Genomic DNA, 13,687 nt, shown 5'->3' on the forward strand with positions numbered 1-13,687 from the left:
GGTTAAAAATAGTCCCATTGATTTACATGGGGTCCATCTGGCAATGAAAACGGCCACAAATAGGACATGTCCTATTTTTCACAACTATGATTCACTTGCCTTAGAAAAAAATGGCCACATGAATAGCACCATTGAGTTCAATTCAGCTGTGTGGTATTTTTCACTGTTGTGTGAATGTAGCCTTATCCTGCAGCCTTTCCCGATTACACAACTACATATAGCGCCGAAGAATAATCCTGTGACCCGAACATCATCACTGCAGCTAGGACACTGCGCACACCGAGGTCTCTCCAAATCTCAGTCCTGTCACTGTCAAGTAAACAAATTGCATGGCCCACACCATAACATCTTCCTTTTTCTGTGTATTTATATTAAACGGGTTGTCTCATCTGAAACAATGGGGGCAATTCGCCAGGATATGCCCCTATTGTCTGGTAGGTGCGGGTCCCACCGCTGGGACCTGCACCTATCTCCTAAACGGAGCACCGAAAGAGATTGAGGATGCACTGTGCATGCGCAGCACTGGCGTGGCTATTTCCGTCAGGCCCATAGAAGTGAATGGAATCAGTGGCCGGTCATGCACAATGCACTACCTTTCACTTCTATGGGGAGAGCGCTTGGTGGTGGCCGGACCAGGGTCCTCCAGCCACCACTTTGGCCCGCTCTGTTCTCGATATAGGTGCAGGTCCTATCGGTTGGACCCGCACCTATTAGACAATGGGGATATATCGTAGTAATATGCCACCATTGTCTCAGATGAGACAACTCCTTTAACCCCTTAGTGACCAGCCTGTTTTGGGCCTTACTGACCAAGCGTTTTTCTTCCTTTTTTCATCGTCGTGTTGCAAGAGTTATATATTTTTTTACATCTATATAGCTTTATGAGGGCTTGTTTTTTGCGGGACAAGTTGTAGTTTATAATGGCGGCATTTTGGGGTACACATAACTTTCTGATTAACTTTTATTAACTCTTTCTGGTAGGGAGATGGGAAAAACAGCAATACTGCCACTGCGTTTTTTTTAAATAAATTACATAATTTAATTATTCTCTGGGTCACTACGATAACAGTGACACCAAATACATATAGTTTTTTTTTACTGTTTGACAATTTTTTTTTTTTTTTTTTTTTTAAAGAAAAAAATGTTTTTACATTGCCACTTCCGAAGACCCATAACCTTTTTATTTTTCTTTCTGTGGCGTTGTGTGAGGGTTTGATTTTTGCAGAATGACGTAAATGGCTCTTTTTGATCGCTTATTAATAAATTTTTTCGGTGGCAACTAAGAATAAATTAGCAATTCTGTATTTTTTACGGCGTTTACCGTAGGTGATAATTTACATGATACAGTATTTATGTGGTCCAGGTCGTTATGGACGCGACAATACCAAACATATGGGGGAGATTTTTTTTATGGGATTTTTTTTAATTAAATAAATATTTATTTATTTTTTACTTATTTTTACCGCTTAATAGTCTCACAAGGGGACTATAACAGACAACATTCTTATTGATTTCAAAATGCAGTGCATTATCTTTATACTGCATTCCATTTTACTATTAGTGCTTTTCTGACATTGACCAGCAGGCTGTGCCATGAGGCGTAGCCTGCTGAAAATTACTCAAGGCTGGTCTGGGCCTAAACGAGACCCCAGCCAGCCTTCACACACATCGTCACCCCATGATCACATTTACGGGGTGCCAATGGGAGACAGAGCAGTCCGCTCTGCCAGCACTTTACATGTGGCGGGCAATGGCGCTCGCCGCATGTAAAGTGTTAAACAGCCCAGATTTGCACTCCTGCCAGTCCCCCGCAGCAGCGGCCCAGCCCAAGACCTCTTAGTGACCGCCGTAAAAAAGCGTATGGGTGGTCATTTAGGGGTTAAGTGCTTGCGACTCATATATACTGTACACACCATCACAAGATTATGAAAATTATATCACTAGAGAGAGATCAATTTCTTGAACTACATTTCAGGTGTAATTCTGAATAATTAGTCGGAAGAGAGAACAAATAAATTCGACCAGAATCGAATCTGCTCCCATTTGCCTGATAATCTGTGTATGACTCTCTGGCAGATCTACTCCTTGGCATCAGCTGGAGGTGTGTGACGATGCCACCTGCCACACTGAATACCCTGCACTGGAGGCTGGACAAGACAGTACACATATCAAACCGGGCCAGTTCCAGCCACTGTTCCAATCTCCCTCCCAGAAGTCCATGGAGTCAGAGGACAGTATGTGCAGAAGAAAGGGCACAGTCCAGGTACGACTGAACCCGGTTAGCACTTAAAAAACTTCCATCACATTGGAAACTTATTGTAGGGGTAGCACCACCAGAGAGGGCGGGAGGCCTCTGACTCAGCCAGGTTGGAGATGGGACTCCTGGATAGAAATGCAGGTGACAGGCATCAGTAAAACATTCTCCCCTTTTTGCTTTGATTGCATTGATCAAAAAGTATGGCTTGTCCAGTAGTTGTCACATTGCTTGATGCTAACCACATGCTTGCCAGCATGTAGGCAACCAAGCATGCAGTTTCTCATGCTCACCAGCATGCCTGAGGACCCAGTTCTTTAAGACCCCACTGCAATGGTTGGTCATGGCCAATGTCATCATCGTCATCATCATATCTATCATACCGAGCTCTAACCTCCTTCCCTAGCTGTGCCTGGGAAAACTCAATGTCCCCCTTTACCACTAACTTCTTCTCCTCCACTTCCTCCTTTACGCGACTTTGTCCATTCAGGTTCCCATCAGCTACAGGAACCCCAGAAAGCTGTGGAGGTTGTTGTTCTTCCTCTAGTCCTTGTTGCATCCGCGTGAGCATTAGTACAACTATAAATATCAGGGTGATGCCATGTTAATGCTTGAGGATGCTACACATGTCCCTGATGAGCTGCCACTGCCTGCGCTCAAAATAACATATGCTCTGCTGTGGTGGTTTCATGCATCATCTAAACCAGCGGTCCCCAACCACCGGGCCACGGCGATTAGGGCAGTCTTTAACTCTGTACTAATGAAGTGCTTCCATTATGGAAACGCTTCATTAGTACAGAAGGACCAGGAATCGGTAAAGGATCTGTACTCACCACTTCCTGGTCCACGGCTTGGCTATCGGCTGTGCAGGGCTGCGCACAGCGTGAGGTCTCTCTGTGACATCACACTGTGCGCCGCTATACACAGCCAGCCGACAGCAGAATGAAGAGGATCGCGATGGTGACCAGGAGCAGGAGAGGTAAGTAGTTTTTTTACTTTATTTTATTTGCACTAGGGGCTGATGGCTGACCTGGGGGACATATGGCTGACATGAGGGGCAGGCATGAGGGACAGGCATGAGGGGCATTGCATATGGCTGACATACGGGGGGCTTATGGCTGACATTGGGGCTGATAGATGGCTAAAGGTTTGGGGGTTGATCTGAGCCATTGGGGGTCTGATTGCTGGTCTGACCTGAGGTGTAATCAAAAATATTTTTTTCTTATTGTTCTCCTCTAAAACCTAGGTGCATCTTATAGGACGAAAAATAAGGTACAGCGCAGCAGAGACCAGTGCAGCAGAGACCATAGTCAGTTTACATAGTCGTTATATAGCGTTATATATTTTAATATGCACCTTGTGTTTTGTTATGCGCGTGAATCAGTCAGCCCCGCCCAGAATACTCAGCATCGGTACAGGGAGGAGGAGACGCCAGGGTTTCTCAATGTTAGAAGGAGACGAACACTGAGAAACCCTGGCGTCTCCTCCTCCCTGTACCGATGCAGAGTATTAACATACTGAGCAGAAAAAATGCAGGGGGGCACAGCGGGGCGTAGTAACGTTATTTGAATAAAAACAGACAGGGTGGCAGCATCAGCCAGGGAGAAAAAAAAAAGCTCACCTTCTCCCTGGCAGTGACGCTCTCCGCTGTCATTGGAGAGGTTGAGTGCACGTGTTCAGCTCCATATCCAGAGGTTGTCTTTTCAAAATAGACGTATTAGTGGCTGTGTGTTGAGTTATTTTGAGGGCACATCGTAATACAAGCTGTACACCGACTACTTTACATTGTATCAAAGTGTCAGATCTTCAGGGTTGTCCCATGACAAGACAGAATAAAATATTTACAAAAATGTGAGGGGTGGACTGACTTTTGTGAGGTACCAGCAGCAGATCTTGATGATTTCCTTGCCCAAAACATGGCAGAACATTCCTCAGACAATCATTAGTAACCTTTTTGGTAGGATTCCAAGGCGTGTAAGTGAATGTATTTATGCACGTGGTTCTCATACTCAATACTGAATAAAGTGAGATGTTTTGCATATTTTATTTCAGTTTTTTATTATTTGGAAATCATTAAAGGGGTTCTCCAAGATTTTCCTCAGCATAGGTCATCAATATGAGATCAGCAGAGGTCCGGTCCCTGCACCCCCACCTGTTGAATAGTAGCTATGCTTGGCATTGCAGCTCAGACCCATTCACTGGAATGGGACTAATCTGTGCCTAGGCCATATGACCGATGAACGTCACATTGCATGGCCAGGAAGAGGCCTAAGAGCGCGCAGAGCACTGTGTCTGCTCCATACATCTGGCCGACAAGGCTGCCGGGAGTTTAATCCGCCTCCGATCTGATATGAATGACCTCTCCTGAGGGTGGACTATATATATATATCATATATATACTGTATATCACCTATAACGCTGTCACATTTCCATCCATATTTAACTTGAATTTTAGTTGAATCAGTGAATGTAACGCAGAAAAACTGACAGAAGAGAGAACCTAAAAATGTAACATAAAATTGTATCATCCAGTGAAGGAGTAGAATCTTAGAGACCTCTCGGCTTTACTTAGTGGTCACTACTCACCTGTACGGTTATCTGTAGGAATGTCCTCTGTACTCTGCGCATCACCCCTCACATATGTCTCTGTAGGATTAATATTGTTCAGATCTTCACCCGGATTCACAATCTGTGAAAGAAATATTATAGAAGTCATCAGACGGTTGGAGAAGTCGTGTGGAAGGTTTTATATGACCTGAAAAGACGACCAGAAATGACTGGACAGCAGGAGTTCTCTGACCCAAATATCTGCAGGTCTCCTGTATAAATCCAATCTGATTGCTTCGTTATTCCAACCAGTTTGCAATGCAGGGAGAAAAGCCCTTATATTCCATCCCTAACATTACATTGTGTGTATATAACATTACATTGTTTGTGCACCTGTTGTCCTTGCTGGCCGCCCCAGGGCTGTGAAGCCGGTAAGCCAAAGTTCTCACGGTCCATGGCTTGTTTACCTACTAGGAATAGGCATAATTATCTGCTCTGCTGCAGCCAATGACTGGATTCAGGGGTAACATGTCCACAAGATATACATCACCACTAAAGCCAGTCATTGGCTGCAGTAAAGCAGGTGACCATGCCTGTGCCGGCGAGGAAGCAAACAACATTTACTGGAAGATGGACACACAGGAGCTGGCACACATAACCAGAGCTAAGGGTAGCAGGTACGTATGACTCTTTCCATAGTAGAGGCTGCGGACACATGTGAAAAGTGACTTATTCCTGAACAAATCCTTTAATGCTGTCTTCCTGTTCTGTCTACCAGTTTTGGGATGACTGCAGGCATGAAGATACTGTACCTAGTATAAGGGACAGCGGAGAAAACAGGAGAGGTGAGAACTGATTATCTATCACCACTAGAACACCCTGCTCAACACTGTATATAGTATAAGGACAGGAGAGGTGAGAACTGATTATCTATCACCACTAGAACACCCTGCTCATCACTGATTATAGTATAAGGGACAGGACAGAACACAGGAGAGGTGAGAACTGATTATCTATCACCACTAGAACACCCTGCTTATCAATGTTTATAGTATAAGGACAGGAGAGGTGAGAACTGATTATCTATCACCACTAGAACATCCCGATTATCACTGATTATAGTATAAGGACACAGTGGTATAACTAGAGTCCTAGGGGCCCCAGGGAAAACTTTGGATAGGGTTCCCCCTCCCCATAATAAGTTTGAATAGGTTGTAGTACACTGCCGCTGATCACTACACAAACCTGCAGCGTCTAAACCCCTATAGCTATAAAGCCTCTGTAAGGCCCCCTATGGTGTCCTAGTAGTTAAATGTCCCCTTATAGTGGACCCAGCAATAATAATGCTCTGGTTGTGTTATCAGTATTAATAATACCTCTGACAGTCTCTTCAGTAATAGTAATACCCCCCATACTTCCCCCAGTCCACAATCCCGTCCTCTTTGTCCTCAATAATAATTTAGCATTTTTTTTTATGAGCCAGGGAGAACTGTGGCCAACTACTACTACTACTCCTGGCCGGTACTGATACCGCTGCTACCACCCACATTCTAACTCGGGGAGGACGAGGCATGGGTTTTTCGTTTTGTAGTCTTCCGTTGTCCAAACATTTTATTATGAGGCCTATAAATGAAAAGTCAGGGGTTCTGTACACACGTTTCTTTCACTCAGATGGACTGTGTAACGGCATAGTTATAACTGTTCTTTTTTTCCAGCTTTTCTTTTTTAAAACCTCAAGTTGCTACATAGGCTTATTGCCAGCACAGCACCCCAAATAGCATTCTGCTGCCATGCTGAGCACATTATTGGAAGGGTCTTATATTCATGTTAACTTACTAATGTACTTTATTCACCGGTTCTGTTCTCTTCCCTGCGTAAATTCTACACAAAGATCATGTGGTCCAGTCCCTAAACTTGTCATCCACTGCCCGTGCCCAAATACATTTTGTCTCCGTCGCCAAGGACTCTGTAGACGATTTTTAAACTAGTGTTGGTGGCTCTACCGTGGAGCGCTCGTCCCCGCTATGGTCACATGTTTCCAGTCCCATGTGGTCACATGGTATAGATACAGTTGAAGCAGCTCAGGTATACCATGTGACCGTAGTGAGGACAAGCGCTCCACGGTAGAGGGGATCTTGACAAAAACTGAATGAGAGGATTGATAACCCAAAAAATAGTCCCTGTACAGGGTCACCCTTATTGAGATAAAACATAACTTTTACTATTTATGCTAAAAGGAAATACAAGTGTGATCCATTAAAACTATGGGGGTCCCACTGTCACTATTATGTTATGGTGTACAGATCACGTCTATCATCTGATAGGATATTGGAGTGAGGTGTTGGCTCAAAGTACGCATGAAATTCTGGTGGGGGGTTGTTCCACAAGTATTTTAGGGTGAATCTATAGGTATCTAAATTACTCAATATGTCCCGGGTCTAGTGGTCTGTATGTGGTCTGGCTGCAGGTTACCTACTGGATTCTTCTAAAATAGCAGAGGAGCACTCGATTTTGTGAATACTCGCTTTAGTGAGCAGTCCTACATAGGTGTGGAGAGTGTCCACTCATAAGGTCTCCCCTTACTCCTTTCTCACACCCCTAAGCGGGGGGGAAGGAGAGAGGGGAAGTAGGTACGTTCAGATCACACATACACACTCCTATCAGAACCTGGGTGTGGAGAGAGATCTCCTCCACTGCTGGGGTCTCCCCATGCTCTTTTCCTACACCCCTAGACAGATGAATTTTTGAGAAATTCTTACTGAATCCAATTAATAATCATTTCAGGTACTTATCGTTTAAATATGTGCTTTCCCAGTTTATTGGATAATGTAGAGATGAGATCTTCAGCAGCAGGCTATGTGTAGGGACATAGAGAAGACAAGGAGGAGTAGCTGGTGAGGAGGGAGCTCTCCAGAGGGATCTGATAAATGATGCTGTAATCTTGTAGTTCACAGGACGTCAGCCGCACAGTGATCTCCTGTCTGACAGGTCAGCAAGCCTCGGTGGTCAGACTGGAGATTACATGGCCAGATGTCCATAATTAAAGGGTATAAAATGTATCAGTGCTCCAGAGTAAAAAATAATATTAAGGAGCCATTGTCTCCTAGCCTGAATAATTTAGGAGCCAAATTAAATTTTTAGTCGCCAAATTTAAAATACATATAATTATGGCATAATAAAAAAAAAAAAAAAAAAAAGACATCAGCGTGTGTAGGTTTCCTAGGCTACAGCCCACCCAGTTAAAGTGGTTGTGCACCCAATTCCATGACCTCTCAGACATACAGATTCGTGTTGCTGATCATGCTTCCGAGATCTCTAGGTGCTGGCCCTTGGCTCATTCGCTGCCAGGCCTCCGCAGCTTGTCTTGGGTTTTTCCATGAAGACTTTTATCTTGATACCGCTGCAGCCAATTACTGGCCACAGTGGAGATCTGCTCTCCTTGCATCACATGACCATTTAACATAATGCAAGGGAAGCAGTGATCAGTTATTGGCTGTAACGGCATCAAATAGGAAGTTTTCATGAAGGGACTCAAGACAAGCAACGCAAGCTGGGGAGCAAACGAGCTGGATCCCAGCACTAGGGATCAGGTAAGTATGAGTGTATATAAACCCTTTAAGGAGTTCATTTTTTTTAAGGGGGTTTCAAACCAGTATTCTATAGGAGACACAGAATGGGTTAAAATAAACTTTTCCCACTGCACTCCTTAAAAGGCCAATCACTTGAGAGTCGCCACTGCAACCAGTGACCTCAGCAGGCATCACGTGACAGTGGCCTGGGGACATTTTTATTTTTTACACATTTAGAAAAAAATATAATAAATATAATAAAGCAGATAAAAAAAAAATATATATAATACTTCAGGAGCTTTACTCTTTATTCTCAACACCTCTGCTTGCCTGTCAGTGATCGAAAATCTTTCTTTGCTCTAAGAGGCAGGAAAGATTGCCCATATTCTAGAGCTGCTTGCTGTGTAACTGTGGCTGGACATTCAGTCTGTGAATGTCACCTTGAAGGTTTCTGAGACGGTCTGACCAACTCTCACCGTCACGGGTTCCCCATTTCTTCTGCTGGAGCGCAATTAAGCCATACAGGCGGACTAGTATAACCCCCACACATGAGCCGAGGCTTAATGCTGGGTACAACAAGTCTGAGTTTATTGGCACACATGCTTACACTTCTACAGAGCACAAAACACCTCCCCCACAGCTTGGGAGATGATTGAGTTACAAACTAAGCCAACCTCCCAACTTCCCCAGGACAGAACAATACAGTATTGTAAAACACTCCTTTGATGTGATTTTCCTGAACAGATGCAGGGTTCTTGGCATTCCAGGGGGAGGGGGGTCTCCATTAGGGTACATTCACACGACAGTATTTTTGGCTCCGCATCTGTTCCGCAATTTTGTGGAATGGGTGCGGACCCATTCATTTTAATGGGGCCGCAAAAGATGCGGACAGCACACAATGTGCTGTCAGCATCCGTAGATCCGTTCCGCGGCCCTGCAAAAAAGATAGAGCATGTCCTATTCTTGTCTGCAATCGCGGACAAGAATAGGCATTTCTATCATGGGGCCGGCTACAGTCAAACGGCCGGTATCCGTGTTTTGCGGATCCGCAATTTGCGGACCGCAAAACACATACGGTCATGTGAATGTACCCTTAGGGGACCGAACAACCAGCTGAAATGAAGGAAATCCGAACAGGTGCGAAATAATTCATAGTGAAAGGGCTCTTCTTCACAGTTTCCATTCACTGCCAGCAAAGTTGTGGGAAAGGTAGGAGACGTCCTCTGGCAGCTGAACTAGCCTATGCTTAACCCCTTATAGGTTGCTTCAGTTTAGTTATCCCTCTTTTTAACTACACCACATGTCTTTGGAGCAGAAAGAGCAGCTAACCGCTTTCTGCCCATCACCCACGTGTCAGTAAGGAGCCGCGCACAGACATAGCCGTCCTTTTCTAGATCGTGCAGGTGCTCTGTACTGACCTCCCCGCACTGACGGGGTTGCATAGCAGTATATTGATTTATGATGCTATGTAACCCTTACAGTTCTGGAATGTATTGGATAACACTGACAACATTATGTCAGTGTTATCCAGTACACTCCAGACCTCTAAGGGTTACATAGCATCATAAATCAATATAATGCTATGCGACCCGGTTAGTGCTACACAGGCAAGGACGGGGGATCCCACCGACATACTGTGGTGTGAAACCAGCAGAGCCGGTGCTTATACATGTTCTATCAGGGTTTACCGATCTCTGGCTTCTCCCTGTGACCTCATGGGGACCCAGTCCTATAAAACACACGTCTGCAGGCCTAGTGTCATCATCCGTGGGCTGTGCGGGAGCTCTGTGCCTCCCTAGTAGACATTTCTCCAGAAGTTCAGCTCCACAGCACAGATTCAAACTGGAGACGGGAGCCCAAACCACGGCAACCCTGTATGCCGGGTAGTGTGAGGGGCGCATCTTCACCCAGCAGACGTCTGCAGCGTGTGTCCGCTGGAGGAAGAGCAGAGGAGGGTCTAGGCGCAAATGGCGACAAGACTGCAAAGTGTTTTCGCTATTTTGCAATTCTAAGTCGCATTGGCGACCATTTTGGCCGCTAACTGGAGCATTGTGTATGAATGCATCTCAGCATGTAGAAAATTGCTGGCGAGTTGACGTTATATGTGCTGATGAAAATAATCCTATACTGCTTTTCCAATGGTTCCCTGGCCCTGGGGGGCTTCACTATTGGCCGGGAAAACAAAAGGCCGATGCAGGATTACAATAAAATGTGGAAGGTCCTTGAGCTTCCCCTTAGCACAACCCAAACTCCCCTGATGAAGCCAGTGCCTGGTGAAACATGTAGGGAGGGTTTTCTCATGGGCATATTTTTTAGACAGAGAACCGCTATTCTACCTCTGGCCCGGGATAGCGCTTACTAACTAACAGACCACAGAATCTACCTCCTGATGGAAGTGTGTGTGCGGGCAACTTTAGAAAACTGCTGGGGAGCTAGAATTACCGTATTTTTCGCTTTATACAATGTAACTGATAAGACGCACCTAGGTTTTTAAGGAGGAAATTAAATGGTGTGATTTTGGTGGGTTTTGAACTAATAGGGGGATCTGTGGAGGGCAGTGTTCTAGGGGGACCTGTGGAGGGCAGTGTTCTAGGGGGACCTGTGGAGGGCAGTGTTCTAGGGGGACCTGTGGAGGGCAGTGTTCTAGGGGGACCTGTGGAGGGCAGTGTTCTAGGGGGACCTGTGGAGGGCAGTGTTCTAGGGGGACCTGTGGAGGGCAGTGTTCTAGGGGGACCTGTGGAGGGCAGTGTTCTAGGGGGACCTGTGGAGGGCAGTGTTCTAGGGGGACCTGTGGAGGGCAGTGTTCTAGGGGGACCTGTGGAGGGCAGTGTTCTAGGGGGATCTGTGGAGGGCAGTGTTCTAGGGGGATCTGTGGAGGGCAGTGTTATAGGGGGATCTGTGGAGGGCAGTGTTCTAGGGGGATCTGTGGAGGGCAGTGTTCTAGGGGGACCTGTGGAGGGCAGTGTTCTAGGGGGACCTGTGGAGGGCAGTGTTCTAGGGGGACCTGTGGAGGGCAGTGTTCTAGGGGGACCTGTGGAGGGCAGTGTTATAGGGGGATCTGTGGAGGGCAGTGTTATAGGGGGATCTGTGGAGGGCAGTGTTCTAGGGGGACCTGTGGAGGGCAGTGTTCTAGGGGGACCTGTGGAGGGCAGTGTTCTAGGGGGACCTGTGGAGGGCAGTGTTCTAGGGGGACCTGTGGAGGGCAGTGTTCTAGGGGGACCTGTGGAGGGCAGTGTTCTAGGGGGACCTGTGGAGGGCAGTGTTCTAGGGGGACCTGTGGAGGGCAGTGTTCTAGGGGGACCTGTGGAGGGCAGTGTTCTAGGGGGACCTGTGGAGGGCAGTGTTCTAGGGGGACCTGTGGAGGGCAGTGTTCTAGGGGGACCTGTGGAGGGCAGTGTTCTAGGGGGACCTGTGGAGGGCAGTGTTCTAGGGGGACCTGTGGAGGGCAGTGTTCTAGGGGGACCTGTGGAGGGCAGTGTTCTAGGGGGACCTGTGGAGGGCAGTGTTCTAGGGGGACCTGTGGAGGGCAGTGTTCTAGGGGGACCTGTGGAGGGCAGTGTTCTAGGGGGACCTGTGGAGGGCAGTGTTCTAGGGGGACCTGTGGAGGGCAGTGTTCTAGGGGGACCTGTGGAGGGCAGTGTTCTAGGGGGACCTGTGGAGGGCAGTGTTCTAGGGGGACCTGTGGAGGGCAGTGTTCTAGGGGGACCTGTGGAGGGCAGTGTTCTAGGGGGACCTGTGGAGGGCAGTGTTCTAGGGGGACCTGTGGAGGGCAGTGTTCTAGGGGGACCTGTGGAGGGCAGTGTTCTAGGGGGACCTGTGGAGGGCAGTGTTCTAGGGGGACCTGTGGAGGGCAGTGTTCTAGGGGGATCTGTGAAAGGCAGTGTTATAGGGGGATCTGTGGAGGACAATGTTATGGGGGGGGGGGGGTCTGTGGAGGACAGTGTTATTGGGAGGGGTCTGTGGAGGACAGTGTTATGGGGGGGGGGGAGGGTCTGCGGAGGACAGTGTTATGGGGGGGGGGGGGGGGTCTGTGGAGGACAGTGTTATAGGGAATCTGACGCCATAACATTGGGCCCTAGTCATAGCAGCCATCACGTATAAAGTGCATACAGCAGCCCCTGGCAGTACTGCTTTGCTAGACTTGCAGTAATCCCTTATCACTAAGCAGTACTCACCATTCAGTAATGAAGTGTGCGGGGCCGGAGCGTGACTGAGTAAGTGACGTGCACTGCCGGCCTGCCCGCTGCGTGCATGGCGAGTACTGCTTACATACTGCTTACAGATAAGTGATTACTGCTATGTGCTGATGAAAATAATCATACACAGCTTTTCCAATATTATATTATATTCTATGCAAGTAAGAAGGGTGACTTGTATCTAGATGTGCTAGAATGGAATCCGTGATATGGCTTTGGTACTGCCACCCTAGACTACAAAACCCTTCAAGATAATGATGCATTTATCTCCTGATGTTCATGTTCAACTGAGAATCCGAGCACAACTATGGTTAACCATTTACATTATTGCATGGTCTCGGCTGAGGACCGCTCAGAAAACTGTTGTGCCACTCTTGTGCAACCACAAAAGATCTGCAGCAGTTCACAGAGGAGGCCACCTTAAAAGTCTATACAGGCAGAAAATAGTGAGAAGAACCAGACAACATGCAATGTCTACGGTCAGCTGTATTCCTGCCATCTCCATCTTTCTCATTATACAAGGATAAGACATATAATACTGGTGGATAAAACAAGACTGAAGATCTTCACAGTCTTCTACAGATCATAGGCAACATTTCATGAGACCATATCTCCATCTACCTGATCATCCTGTGGTACATTGTGATGTTCTTCTGAACCATCCTGTGGAAGAAGAGGACTGGGACATCTCTCCGGTGTTCTTATCTCTTCCTTTACTGTAGGAAACACATCCAGTGACTGAATTCATCCCTTACATACAGATAATGAGAGGACGTGTGTATTTAGTCATGTCTATTACCTGGTGATGTGAGGCGCCGGTGATCCTCCATCATGACATCCTTGTACAGATCTTTGTGTCCTTCTAAATACTCCCACTCCTCCATGGAGAAATAGACGGTGACATCCTGACACCTTATAGGAACCTGACAACACAATGATACAGTCATCATCCAGATCCCTTCATAGCGTTCCTGTATAATGTCCCAGCATTCTCAGCAGTGTCACCTCTCCAGTCAGCAGCTCAATCATCTTGTTGGTGAGTTCTAGGATCTTCTCTCTATTGATTTCCTCATGTATCAGGGGGTGAGGTGGAGGCCCCATGATTGGGCTCAGGGTTCTTC

At 46.8% G+C, this 13,687-nt stretch overlaps 1 pseudogene; it reads right to left on the minus strand.

Annotated features, from left to right (window-relative positions):
* Window positions 1–4,998, minus strand: part of LOC122940399 — a 130,922-nt pseudogene extending 125,924 nt beyond the window's left edge.
* Between the last annotated feature and the right edge of the window lie 8,689 nt (window positions 4,999–13,687).

This window comes from Bufo gargarizans, chromosome 6 (genome assembly GCF_014858855.1).
Source record: "Bufo gargarizans isolate SCDJY-AF-19 chromosome 6, ASM1485885v1, whole genome shotgun sequence".
NCBI lineage: Eukaryota > Metazoa > Chordata > Amphibia > Anura > Bufonidae > Bufo > Bufo gargarizans.